The following is a 12,981-nucleotide window of genomic DNA, read 5'->3' as shown; positions in this document are numbered from 1 at the left end:
GAATACTGGTGCTACTGGTTGGGTCTTGGAAGGGATTCAAAGGCAGCACTGTACAAGAAAACTTCACAGGTCTTGGCATGTTAGATAGTGGTGGGTAGTGGGGTTGCTTAATAAAGCAGTTCAGTTCAAAGTGAAGGTAGAGGGAGTGTAGGCTCATAGATCATAGCACACATGCTAGCCCAGAAATGCCAGGGTATTTCAGTTGTCATTAAAACATGCAGGTACATGAATTATTGGTAGAACTAACCATCCTGAGATGCCTGAGCATGGAGCCAATAGAGGTGAAACACTTCCAATATTTAGCAAGTTTGAATGCTTTGGCAAGTTGTTTAGCTTGGAAGTTACTGAAAGCCATATTCATTTAATTAGCCTTCCAGTGTACTGGCAACAGGTCTAGGAGTTTATCTGTGCTCAGACCCCCTCCACGATAGGTGTTTTTCAGGTCCCACACATTGAATTTTGGAAGCAACATCAGGAATTATGAACATGAGCGATGGATGGTTCTTGTCTAAGGCAGGGAAGATGTGGGTGGGCTCTTTCTCAGCTAGCTTGCACAGCCAATTCCTGTCGGTATCCCCCACATCCCACCTGCCAGCCCAGGGCTGGGCTTTCAGTAGGGCACCATAAGGTTTTTGATGTAAGATCTAGATGTCTCACGATGAGAACATCATTAAGGGAGTCTCAGTTTTTAGGGCATGAGATGTTCAGCAGAGGCTCTGGGTGCCATGTTTAGACTACCTTCTGCATGTGCCTATATAACTCAGGACAAGAAACCAATGGGTGATTTGCATTACCCTGATCTCTGCACCTTGAACCATCAGTACTGTGAAGGGCCTACAGCACCCAAATTAGGCATCCCAGCAGGAAGTTCGGAGATTTTTTGACTATATTTAGGTTCTGTGGTACTTGAAAATAGGGACCATGATTAAAAGACACAGTTTGTTTTTCAGAGGGAGGCAGGGAGGACTTGGACTTTTCCCTGATGTTATGATACCCTTTTTCTACTTCAGGATGTCCGTGAGATAGAAATCCTTTCTAATTCTTTTGTACGTGGTAAGAAACTCCCTCCAATGAAAAACAATCTTTCACCATCGCTCATTTACGTCTATCTCACTATGAGCCCAGGAATGCTGGTCTAAACAGACAATCTCAAAAAACAGACAGGTAGACAGGGGGAGTAGAAATGTGGACTTTATTTTAGACATCAAAGCGGTTGTTAACTGAGCGGTTCTATTTATAATCTTGGTAGATTTTCAATGCACTTTCACAGACTGAGATAGACAATTAAAGAGTGGAGGTTTTGTGTCAATGAGTAAGTAAACATTTCATTTCTAAAATGATTTGTCTTAAATGAGTTGCTTATGGTTCAGTTTATAGTGTTGGAGTGCTGGAGTTCTGTCACACCTCTGTTGGTAACACCTCTACCCTCAGGGGCTTGAGGGAATAGCATCTGCCAATGTGGGGTTTTTTCCCCCCAATAAGTTGTTAGCACCCTTTGATTCTGATTTGCACTGCACTGATTTGAAAGCAGTGCAGCATTTTTTCTGAGGTCCGTGTTACAAAGACCAACTCAAAGTCCCCCATCTTGGCCACAGGACAAAATCCTGAATGAGAAGATTAAATCTTTTCTTGTGAAATTTTATTTAATGTTTACTTTTGAGCTTTTTCTTCACTGGACATCAAGGCTTGTGTTTGTGGAGTAGCTTGGGGCTGGGGAAGTAAGGAGACTGGGCTTTCATGGTCCAGGGATTGCCAAAGGAAGAAGATGAAAGAGGAAGGACATGATGGGGAGAGAGGGGAGCTGCTCACAGTAAAGCAGCTGAGTCTTGCTCTGGAGAAGAGAGGTTTGCCACAAGGTTTCTTACATGGCACCTAGGGAAATGTAATTAGCCCCATATGGGACTAATTAGTCACCTGGTGAAAGAAAACAGGAACTATAAACTGATTTAAGAGTCTTGCCCTCTCTTGCTGTAACATTCATCTAGAGATGACTTCAGACCCGCTATGGGGAAAGGGGAGAGCTGCTTGCAAGAAACACTTTTGCCTTTGTTTATCCTTAGTGGCCTCAAGGAATGGATCAGGCCAGCCTGGGGCAGCAGCTTTTCCACCCTGATGCTTATTTCTGGTAATACAAGTATCCTTATTTCTCATGTCACTGAGTACACTGAATGTCATAGGAGACATTTCCAGAGCACCAACACTTATGATTCCTGAAGGAAAGCTGCTTTTTGTTTTAAAAAGAGACCCTGTCCATCTCTCAGAATGGTGAAGATGAGTTCAGTAGTGTAACATCCTATATGGTCTGGATCAGAAAGGAAAAAAGAGAATACAGAATTGCTCCTTGGTAAAATCTCATGTTGTCCTTAAGGTAATCCCAGAGTCTGCAGAGATGGATTCCCTCTTTTTGAATGTTCGATATCACCACCTCCATCTCAAAGTCTTTCTGTTTGACATTGTAACGCAGTATTGGGATGTAGGTTGGTTATTTTAAGTACAGAAAGGAACTCGGATCAGATCATAGAATCATAGAATAGTTAGGATTGGAAAGGACCCTATCATCTAGTCCATCCCCATGGGCAGAGACACCTCACAAGAAACCATCTCACTCAAGGCCTCGTCCAACCTGGCTTTGAACAGTGCCAGGGATGGAGCATTCACAACCTCCCTGGGCAACCCATTCCAGTGCCTCACCACCCTCACAGGAAAGAATTTCCTCCTTATATCCAGTCTAAACTTCCCCTGTTTAAGTTTTAACCCATTACCCCTTGTCCTGTCACTACAGTCCCTAATGAAGAGTCCCTCTCCAGAATCCCTATAGATATATTAGATATGTATTATATATATATAGATAGATGTATTGACCCTTGTGTGTAGTATAGCTGAGAAGAATAAGTACTGAGGGGAAGAGCAGCATGTTTTGGCTGTGGCAAACAATAGATATCTTGGAAAAAATGCTGAGAATAATCATGTAGTGATACTTCCTCAAGCACTCTCCTAGGGTCAGTAATTTGCATCTGAACCAGAGGGTCTGTTTGTATTCAGTAGCCCTTAGGGTTTATTTTCTAATATGAATTTCTCTACTATCTACTATGAATTTCTCTAGCTTCACACTGGACCTGAATAAGCTGTCAGCAAAGGTCTGTCACTCTTGCCTCTGGAGTCCAACAACACAGCATCTGTCCCACTGTGTGTTTTCACCCGCCAGATGCTTCTGGTAGGGTTGATCTGGTACGCACGAAGCAACAGCCTTGGATAGGAACTAATCACAGCAGAGGGAGAGGTTTTACTAGAGGGCTTTACTGTAGCTGGCACATATATGACCTGGCAGCACCCTACACTCAGAAGAGGTTGGCTTGAAGGTATTTTACCAACAACACCTTGGATATGGGAGACGTAGCCTGTGGGATGCCTCTCTGGAGACCAGCAGCACAGCACTAGTTATAGAGTTTCATAGGGAGTTCATTTACCACTCCTGTTTAGGTGGAAAATATGAAGCTTGATAGAGGCATGATTCTTGGGTGAAGTGTCTGCAGTAGGTGCCAATGGACTTTTGTCCTGTTTCCTCCTCCTCCTGCTAAGCCAGATAGGCCCATTCAGTGTCCAGGGCTAGTGTAATGTGAATCACACAATGACTTGGACTCTGATTGACAAAAAGCAGTCACAGTTTGGAAAGTCACATGCCTCTTCTCCTTCCAAAAGCAGCACCCAAACAGGAATGAGGAGTGAGGGACCTGGATGCGGATAAGCGTGGGTGTTACCCCTAAGAAAACATTTATGGAATCACAAAGCTTTTGCTTAATGTCTTCAATGAATTTGGAAAACACAACCAAGATGCTCCCTCCAGGTACCTTTCTCACCTCCTCATCTTCATACATGCCTAACAGGAGCTTGGTGCTGACCTCAGCGATTCACAGCCCTACACAGGGTGACAGTACCAAACTCTTTCACCCCTCTGAAGCCATCGTTATATGTATGCCTTGCCACGCTGCAGCCAAAGCAGCTGAGAAGCTCTGCACAGATCTGGATCCTCTTCTACCTATCCACTACCCTGTGCACCCCTCGTGCCCTGATCATCCAAACGTCTTGCTGAGATAGGAACAAGATGAGGTTCTGCGGGGAGGGCTCTGCACCGATCTCTTACAAACCCAACTGGAAGGCAAGGATGCTTCCTACAACAGCCTCTGAGAAGAGCGGGTTACCCTGAAAGCCACATGAGTACTACACAGGTGCAGCAACAGTTTTTATTTGGTAAATATCACCTCCACAGCTCAAGAGGAGGCTCACGAAGGAAGATGCCTCTTCTGCAAGTAGGAAGAGTGTGGTTAGGAGCACTTGCCGAGCTAATAAAGGCTGTTGAAGCTTCAGCTTCCGTTGGTGGTTAACCCTGTGACATGGCTCTGCTCCTCTGAAAACAGCACCTGACTGATGCACAGCTTAATAGTGTGTGATATAAACACGCCTTTATCACATTAGCCTGCACTAAGTGCACAACTCAAGGGTGCTGCTTAATCGAGCAGGGGGTAATTTGTACCTAACAAGAAGGGGTTGTGTACTGCTGTCCAGTACAATGCTGGCGTTGGCATGGGTGATGAGGGCTGCCCCTGCCTGGTGAGTACCTGCTGGAGCAGGGTGCATTGCAGGGCAGAGAGCTGTGATGAGATAAGAAAATGATGGCCTCTGTGGTTAAAAACCAAAGCTCACCGACCTATTTCCTAGCAGAAGTATTCATCTTTTTTGCTTTGGTGCTTGTCTCTGCGTCTCAGGGAGTGTTGCTTGGATGTAATGGGCAAGGTGCGCAGCAGTTGGTCTATCTGCGAAGAAGGATGAAGTCTGTGGCAGAGCCACCTTGGTCTGCAATACCCATGTGTCCTCCAGGCCAAAGCTCTACAGGATAATACAAGCTGCAGAGCAGGTCGCAACCCTGAGCGTCAAGATGATTTCTGCATTAGGAGTTTTTCTGCATCACCAGCCCAGACCCCTTTAGCACTCACTGGACTGATTTTTGAGCAGCCAGAAATATACCAGCAAAAAGCTCCCCCCACCTTGGTTGTCCCCACTCTAAAGCTGCTTCACAAGATCAAGGACTAAGTTTCCCCCCCTCCTGTTTTCCTCCAGGAATAAATAATGTCAGAGTTGGAGGAGGATGTTTACATGGACCTGGGTTCTCCCCGTGGTAACACCTAAAATCACCATCACATCCTCTCCTGAGCTGGGGATGGTTGCTCTCTCTCATCCACTGTGCAATCGCAAGTAGCTATGTAAGGGGTTTGCCACGTTCACTATCCATAAATATATCTCCCCTAAGCACTATTAAACTGCATTTCAGATACAGAGGAAGATGAAGGAAAAGAGCCTGCAATGACAGTCAATTTCACACATGAAATCTATATTCCAGGAGCTTCTCCCTCTGCAAATGCAGTTCTCTCTGAAGGTATTATATTTAGGGTAAAATATATATATTTTTTTCCTTCAGAATTGTATTTGTCTGCAAAGCATCACACACACACCCATGGCTCTGTAGGCACGCTATGATTTTATATTGCTTTGGTTCATGTTTCACTCACTCCACATCAGCAAAGCAGCATGTACAGAGTTGCAGCCCACTCCCAGGCTGGTAAACAGCTCCCCGGAGGTCCTCCTTCATCTGGTCCAGCTCCAACACGAAATGATGGGTTTAAAGCTGCCCCCATGGAAACCCAGCAGAGAATTTCTTCTTACTTCACTAGGGTAGGATGGAGCCAAGGCTGTTGTATGCTGCAGCAGATCAGGGCTGGTCCTACTTGACTTTCATTCCTCACACCATCATCGCAGTGCCTCCATCCATCAGCTGTGACACACATCCTTTCCTCACCCCTTCTTCCTCTCTCCCCTGTCCTCCTCTCCCAGACAAGCTCCTCTGCACAGCCGAGCTTGTCACAACACTGATTTCTTCAGGCATTAATTTCTGAATGGTACAGGCAGTGCTTTGGAAACTTATCCCTTCGTGCCAACTTCCTGCTATGTGGAACACCTGCATTTAACAGCAGAGAAAGAAAACAACCAGCACAGTAAACCTTGAGTAAAACTGGTTTCAATTAGGAGCCTTAATTGCAATGAAACTGAAAGGAAACAAAATGGAATCTTTGCTTATATGAGTTCTCTTTCTCTCCCCCCACAGCACTTTTCATTCCCTTCAGCCTGGGTGAACTGCACCATCTCTTCAATTCCCACACAGGCACCCAGCATTTCCACCAGCAGGCCCAGTACCAAAATCTGTGCCATCTTTATCATTTGCCCTCCTCACAGGATGAAGCAAAATCTCAGCCACAGACTCTCATGGCTGCAATAAGGATGCTTCAGAGAGTTTGGGACAACTTCTATACCCCAGAATGGTGCTTCTCACCCAGTTACCCTCACACTGAGTCCAGTAACTTGTGTTCAGCTGAATGAAAGACCCAGAGACCTCAACCTCCACCATTATTCCCCCGGGTTTGGGATGTCAGCCATCCCACAGCCAATGTAGCTGAGTGAGTGGAGCTCAACAGCAGGCTGTGAACTTCCACACGTGTTTTTCCCTCCCCTTCCCCATGCAAGAAGACTGAAAGGTGTAATTTCCCCATTTTAACCCAGATCTGCTCAAGGTGTGGCTATTTTCATATTTCCATCAACACAGTTCCGTGTCTCTTGGCAGAGGGAGCATGTTGCCGTATGTGGTATCCCATCCGCAGGTGTTACGGCCGCTGCCACACTAAGGAGGTGAGAGGAGACGGTTGGGACCTGTCACACCTACATTTCATCATAAAAATGTTAATGGATCATTCCAGAAAGTCTCTGCAATCTTTTCAGCTGCTTTTACTAGACGTCGTTTTGGACATTCTTGGCACCATCGCGGACCATTTGTGCCTCATTTTTCTGCCTCTGGAGAACCGGAGGTGGGTTACATACGGCGCTTGCTCTCAGCTGCAAGGGTTTGCAGACTCCAGTTTCCCCTGTCATTAAACTCAGGACTCAAAAGCATGGTTTTACTGCACTGGGCTGGCAGCACAGGACACTGGACTTCCCACTCTACCAGCAGGACATCCTGGTGGTGATGGCCATAGTGGCAGAGCCTTTCCTGGCTCCATGCATAAGTGGGCTATGTGACTCCTGGACCCAAGTGGCAACAGGACCTCCCACATGTGAAGATGGTTGAGGCTCAGGCCTCAGTGAAGCCATCACCGTGGTGACACCAGTGTGCCTGGGTTTGTCTTTCTTAGCACTGTGTCTGATGTACCATATGAAAAGATTAACATACAGTAGCCTGATGCGAAAAAGAAACACCCTACATGCCTGCATTTACAGGTGTTACTGTAAGATTGTATGGTTTGCTCAACAGTTATGCTGCCTGTATTCTCCTTTTGTCAGGAACTGAGTCATGCTGTGCTTTGTCCTTAGTGGCCTGTTATGTCCTGGTTGCTGCTGTTTGTCAGCATGACCTGGTGAGACCAGAAGTGAAGATGGATATTTACCATGATGAAGAAGCCAGGGTGTCATTGCTGGAGTGAAACTGTGCTCTTCCTTAGCTGATCTCAGTGCAGGGCCTTGGAATCAGGTAGAAGAGATCAAGTCCCACCCAGGAGAGATGAGTTTCAGCAAGTCGAGCATGTAAGGAAGGACTATTGGCTTCCAGTAAAGGTTGAGGAGAGACTAAGCAGCATCCTGGAATTCACACAGACGTTTAGGGGACTGAAGGACTCCTCCATTTCTCCCAATTGGTTGCAGTAGTGGGGATGGCCCTTTTGGAATTCAGGTGCTGCAGGTGGGCACTTAGGGCTGAGGAAGGGAGCTGTGCTCCCTATCTGGCAAACACACAAGCCATTGGGTGGATTGCAATTCCCAGCTGTGTTTCTTCATGCTTTTTTCCCCTCCTGTGCCAACAAACTTTGTTTTCGAGGAGTCAAAGTGAGCCTCGTGCGAGGTAACCAGGACGAGAGTGCCACCTTTCTTACAGCAAAGCCACCTGTCAAAACCATCCTGCTCACGACACAGTATGAAGACAACACAGAGCAGGATGGAGCACTTGCCCGGCAGAAAGGCTTAGCTTCCATTCTCCCCCAGTGCTGGCCACTTGTGGGAAAACCGAAATCTTCCTCAGCACAGCTGAAGGATGTAGCTGTGGTTGTTCTGCACTGAAAGAAGGGATCAGTGCGTGTTTGATCTGAGGAAGGTCCTGGTTTGACTTGCACCACAGCTGATAGGTGCAGGAGCTGCAGCTCCCATCCCTGCTGTGGCTGGTACATGCTGAGCACCAGCTCACCTGGGCAAAAGAGGCACATACCCTCCTGGATGTGACCTGCCCTGATGATGGGGATCTGCATCTCGGTTCCTGGCATGGTTAAAGCTGTTACCCTTGTTGGCTATGCCACAGCTCCCACCTCCTACCCGTCCTTCCATTCTCACAGTTCATTTCCTTATTTGTTTCAGCAAATGTGGGACACATCATGCTGGGTTTTGAGGAGCTGGAAGCCAGCATGGCATAAGACTTGTATGTGTGTTTTCTTGCAACAAGGACACGGCAGTTTGGCAGTGGGCACAGAAAAGGAAATAAAATAGGATTTTCTGCCATCCCTGTTGCAGATTTTTGTGGCAGGTTTGTCCTGTTCTTTCTCCTTGCTGTAAGCCCCAGTTTCTCCACTGGGAAATGAGAAGAGATGCTTGTATTTTGGGTCAAGCTATGGGTGGCTGCTTACTGTTGTGGCTCAGGTTAAGATTACATTGTGCGCGTCATGGAAATGGAGGAGAAATGCAGACTGCTGTTATCACTGGGTGAGTGGGCCTTAGCACTCATGTTTTTCATGCATTGAAACCAACCACTTTCTTTCAGAGTACACAGTTTTCCCTTGACGTGACACGCATGGGACAGGAAAGCAATGTTTGGGTCATCAAATTCAGTCCCTTGTGTCTGCCAGTCATGGTGTCTACTCATTCTCCTAACAAACATTTCAGGTTTCCACCAACTTGCACTGTTCTTACCCAAAGCTGTTCCAGACCTACACTACACTAAAAATTATCCACCTTTTTTACCCACAATTACTTGGGTGTGGAATGAAAGAAAAACAGAACAAGAAAGGCTGAAAGTCAAATTTTCATGGGTTTTCTTGGTAGTAAGAAGTTTCATACCCAGACAGATGTGGCTGGATTGATTAAGAAACGTTAAGAAACAGAAGAGTGCAACGCTCAAAAAGCAAAGCCAGAGCAGCCACAACGCACCAAAGGCATCACTTTTGGTTATGCAAAAAGCCCAGTGCTAGATGACCTTAATGTCTTTTCCAACCCTAAGCATTCTATGACTCTATGTTTTGTTATCTGAGTACGCAGCTGGGTGTGCGTTGCCACTGGGCCACATGCAACCATTTGAGAAGAAACTCCTTCTTACAGCCATGCTTGCAATGTGCAAAGCAAAGCAAAGCAGTTCCAGGGCTTCAGCATGGGCCCATCCCTTGTTCCCACATCAGCAGCAGCTTAGCTTCCCCCTTGCCTGGCCTTTTGCAGCCGTGTGTTTGCAGGGGCCCTCCAGAAGGTGAATGAGCAAAGGTGTGAAATCAATGTGCACCAGCTAAAGGCATTCAGCCCTTGTGGGGATGCTCTCACTCAGGAAAAAGTTGCCTTACATTGCTGTAGGCAATGCTGTAGGCATTTTAATCCCGAATGAGAACATGCACATGTGCTTTAATTTATGGGCACTGACTTCACACCTGTAGTTAGCTGACTTTCCTGCATGTCCCTGTGTAGGAAAGCTCTAATGAGATGTAAGTGGAATTTGGGTGATGCTGTGGCTATTAGGTCTCCCTTTGAGGTTTCTGTGGTTTGGGCTTCAGTGAATTCCATGTGTTTTGGGTTAGTTTTTTCCACCCTTTTTGGCCTTTTCTGACACCCTTTCAGTTTTTGTGTGTATGCATGTTTGATTAGAAGAATCTCAGATGGAAGAATTTTACTCCAGGAGAAACCCATGCTTTTTGGTTATTAGAAATGTTTTGAATCCTGTTAGAATATGAGGCAGCCTTCACAGTGGCTGAATGAGAGGGGACTTTTCCCTTAAACACACGCTTCTCCTTCATAGATGCTCATAAGTCTAAATGCTCAGCTAATATACTTAAGTTACGTAGTTGGGTTCCCAATGCGCTGTCTAGAAACACTGCGAGAAGTAATTTTCTCCTCTTTTTTGAGAAGTCTGTTAGCTATATACTGAATGTAGAGAGTAGGCAGGTCAGAGAGAGACCTAAATTTTGGTAGTGCAGCAGTTCCACTCTGCAGGGCTGTTTTTTTTTGCTTCCAAAAAGGGACTTAACCGTGGTATGTGTAAAGGGGAGCCAAGGCCACCTACAATGATGTTTTTTCATCAGATATAGCTCTTCCACTCTAAGGTGAGTACACAGAAGAAATGTGGTCAGGATTAGGATGTGCTAATAGACCAATAGCTTTCCTGGCAGGAAAATCCTGACCTGGCTTTCTAAGAAGACCCAAGAACTCCTATTACCCTGAAAGTTACTGTCTGTGGGGACAGGGACTTGGACTCACTGCTTCCAACCTGATGAATTCATCAGAAGGCATTTGTACCTTCAGGTGCAGTGGTACCCAACCGTTAGGCTGTTGGTTTAAGACACCAAGACTGGTAACAAAGGCACATCCCCTCATCCTGCAGTGCTTTGGTTTCCCCAGCTGTGGAATAATAACTATTCTCTCTGCTTTGAAACTGCTGTTGACGCTTGAGGAATCTAAGGTCCTTCAGGAGTGATGATTTAAAGCAGGAAATAAGTTCATCTCCTAGATAAGCTTTTCTTGCTCTGTTGACTACACGGAGAACCAAAAGAGACTGACATCTATTTAAACGTATTTGCCTTTTAGTGGGATTCTAGGTTAAAAAGTGAACGTTATTAAAATACTGATAATAATATTATTACAATGTGCTCCACATGAAACTTCATTCTCCATATGAAGTAAGTGGATCTGCCTCCTATTTGTTGTTATCATTATTTACTACTTATTCCTGTAGACACAGGTGTTTATTGCTCCATAGAGCTGACAAAGGAAAAGGGACTTAGGTTGAAAATGCCTCTTGCTCATAATCATTTTCATCTACTAAAAACAAAAAAGGAAAATAGCCAAGATTCTTTCCTCAAAGGATTGCTTGCTTTTGATTTTGCTGTTGTTGATTACTCTGTAAAGTCTTTATGGCAAACATAAAATGCTCTCACCTACACCCTGATACCTGGACAACTACTCTGATGTTTTTCAGTAGCTGACCCTCTTCTTAGCAATGTATGTATGAGCTGTTGCCAGATTTTAAGCGTGTGAATGGCAGTGAGCTTCATCTGTGCTCAGACTGAGGTGAGCCCTTTCAAGGATTGTTTTTTAGAATGGGTTGCTATCCGTTTCTAGATTATCAGAAAGTTTCTGATTCTTTGTCTGCAGTTTTCAGAAAGCTCTCTAAAAGCAGTAGAAAAGCTTAATTTCCATATGAAAACATGTTAGATTACACACCAGAGAAGCAGAAAAACAAATGACCTTTAAACCATGGCAAGATGTAAACACCCTCCCTTCATTAAAAGGTGCCAAAGTACCTTTCAAGTGACCCTCAGTATTTAGGGCTGAGAGCTTCCTAGGCCTCAAGGCATTCACATACAGACTTCCCCTGACTTGAACAGTCTGACACTTTCATTTTAAAGTAATAATTACATTAATATTTAAGTAAATTTTAAAGTAACATGTTGCTATATTGCAGGACAAGCTCCAGTACTGCAGGTGAATGAGAACATGCTGTTGTGAGTATCGTTATTCTGTTCTTCTTTGTGTCCAACTTCATTCACTCATTCAAATCATAGAGCTCAGCAGATCTCAATACAATTTACAGAAGAATTGCAATAAATTACACTTATTCCCTTTGCGCAGAGGAGTAAACTGAGGCAAAGAGAAATGAAGTAATATCACAAGTTTATGCAGCAGGTCTGCTGCAGAGGCAGGCAGGATTAAGCTCTTTGGGCTAGTCGTGGGTATCATAGTGTGTTGTGCAATGTTACGTGCTAAATGCATATTCTCTCATTGTTATAGACTAAACCCTAAGAAAATAATGAAATATATTAATTCAAACTAATTATACACCTTACCTTTTTGAGCAATGCAGGTGCTACTTTAAGACCTCTTCATGCTGTAATGAGAAAGATGTTGCAAAGATGCCACAAACTGAGAAAACTCTTCTTTTAAAACAGCATTTTCTAGCTCTTCCAGCAATGTGACTTTAAAGTATTTTCCTACAACCATAGGACTGGAAATGTCCTGTCTTGTTTTGTCTGGGGCCAAGGTTTCGTACGACCCTAGGAGTCCCTGAGATATACCGTGAGATTCAAGCTGCCATCAGGCTGCAGGACACAGAATAGAGTTGCTTTCAGCAGCACCAGTGATAAAACTTCTGATTTGGAACAAATCCCCATTTTTTTTTATTTTTTTCAGTCCTGGACCATATAAATCTATTTTCTTTTTTAAGACCCTCCCCCCCACCTCAATCCTAATCTCCATACTCTGTCTATGCCATCTCTGCCCTTTGAGGGGATGAATTCTGCTCTCGCTTGCACAGATGTTTCACAGGGTAAAGATGTGTTTAAAGGGAGGTTCATTTTTTCATGCCCTGGTGAATTTGGCCTCCAGGCAGCAAATTCTTCCCTCTGCTGTTCCACTACAAGCTCATGTGCTTTTTCTGGGGCAGGGAACGTCCTTCTGTTCAGTGCATGTGAAGGGCTGTGTGCACTGCGGTTCTGGGCCATGGTTTGGGGCTCCTAGGCACTACCACATGCTGCATAATTAATATTAGTAATGAATACTAATACTACTAATCATAACAACAAGGACTGAATGCAAGTGAACCCCATAACCTTGCCCTTGGGTGCCTGAGTAGGAAACACGAGCCAAGGCAGTTCAAGAGACACCAACAACAGTTACTTACAGCAGTCCTGGCAGTTGGTTTTCCTA

The sequence above is a fragment of the Pezoporus wallicus genome, unplaced genomic scaffold (genome assembly GCF_028554395.1).
Source record: "Pezoporus wallicus isolate ANWC-B61680 ecotype Strahan unplaced genomic scaffold, APGP_CSIRO_Pwel_v1 contig_6978, whole genome shotgun sequence".
NCBI classification, from domain to species: Eukaryota; Metazoa; Chordata; class Aves; order Psittaciformes; family Psittacidae; genus Pezoporus; species Pezoporus wallicus.
This window is presented reverse-complemented; position numbering follows the sequence as displayed.